Source organism: Triticum dicoccoides, chromosome 3B (assembly GCF_002162155.2).
Source record: "Triticum dicoccoides isolate Atlit2015 ecotype Zavitan chromosome 3B, WEW_v2.0, whole genome shotgun sequence".
Classification (NCBI taxonomy): domain Eukaryota; kingdom Viridiplantae; phylum Streptophyta; class Magnoliopsida; order Poales; family Poaceae; genus Triticum; species Triticum dicoccoides.
Genome location: NC_041385.1, coordinates 79857780 through 79858802, shown reverse-complemented (window position 1 = coordinate 79858802; position 1023 = coordinate 79857780).

Below are 1023 nucleotides of genomic sequence, written 5' to 3'. Positions count from 1 at the left end.
CTTCCGTGCGCGTCGTCGGCGGCGCATCTAGCAGATAGCAGAGAGGCCGGCGGGAGGTGAGTTCCTTCTCTACTCGTGCCCTATCTCCTCCTTTGCTTCCATCTCGCGTGTGCCAACCGGCCGTTGTAAAGGGTGTTCACCGGCGATGCAGACATGGGTTTGAGGCGGCGGCACGACTAGATCTCAAGAAACAAAGTATTCGGTCATATGGACATGATATAGCAAAGTACATCCTCATCCCTCAAAAAAAGGTAAACCCTCATCGAATACAAGCAATATATTATCAACAAAAGGCTCATGATGAAAAAACAAATTGGATACAACACTATTAAGTGATGCCCACCAAACATTTTACAAAATCACACAACCTACGATCCGGTGAGAATTTGAGAATGCCATCGACAGATTGTACCTAAAATAGTGAAAACCGCAAATAGCTCATGTTTGTATAGTTGAACCGGCCTTTTCGCACTTTTCGGCTATCCCCAAACATGTAAAATAGGTATATTTTTCCAGGACTAAACCTTAGTATTTATTCCATTGATTTTAGTAGCTACTCCAAGGGTTTAATCAAATTGCAATTTTATCGATTTTACTTTTTAGGAATACGGATGTCATTGTTGTTCTTGCTCATTATCCAATCTAATCAACAAATTCAAGTCGTACTTTTACCTTGGATAGGTACCTTGGGAAAACCTTTAGTATTGATTGCCTAGAATTATTCCTATTATCTAGAAATAGTATAAATATTTATTTTCAACAAAATTATATATCATTGTATATTCCATTATGACTAGAAAAAAAATCCATATTTCTTTACAAATATAAAACCGCATCCCTGTATCCTCACAACCCAACTCATATTCAGAAAGGATTTTGTTGGGTTGTCAAAATATCCTACCATATCCTACATCTCCAGATTTGGAAATGGTTTGGCCGGAAATTATGCTAACTACTTTCACCCTTTTTGGATAGGATTGGCACAACGCGGGCCCATCTTTTTCCTAATCAGGGATCTTCTTT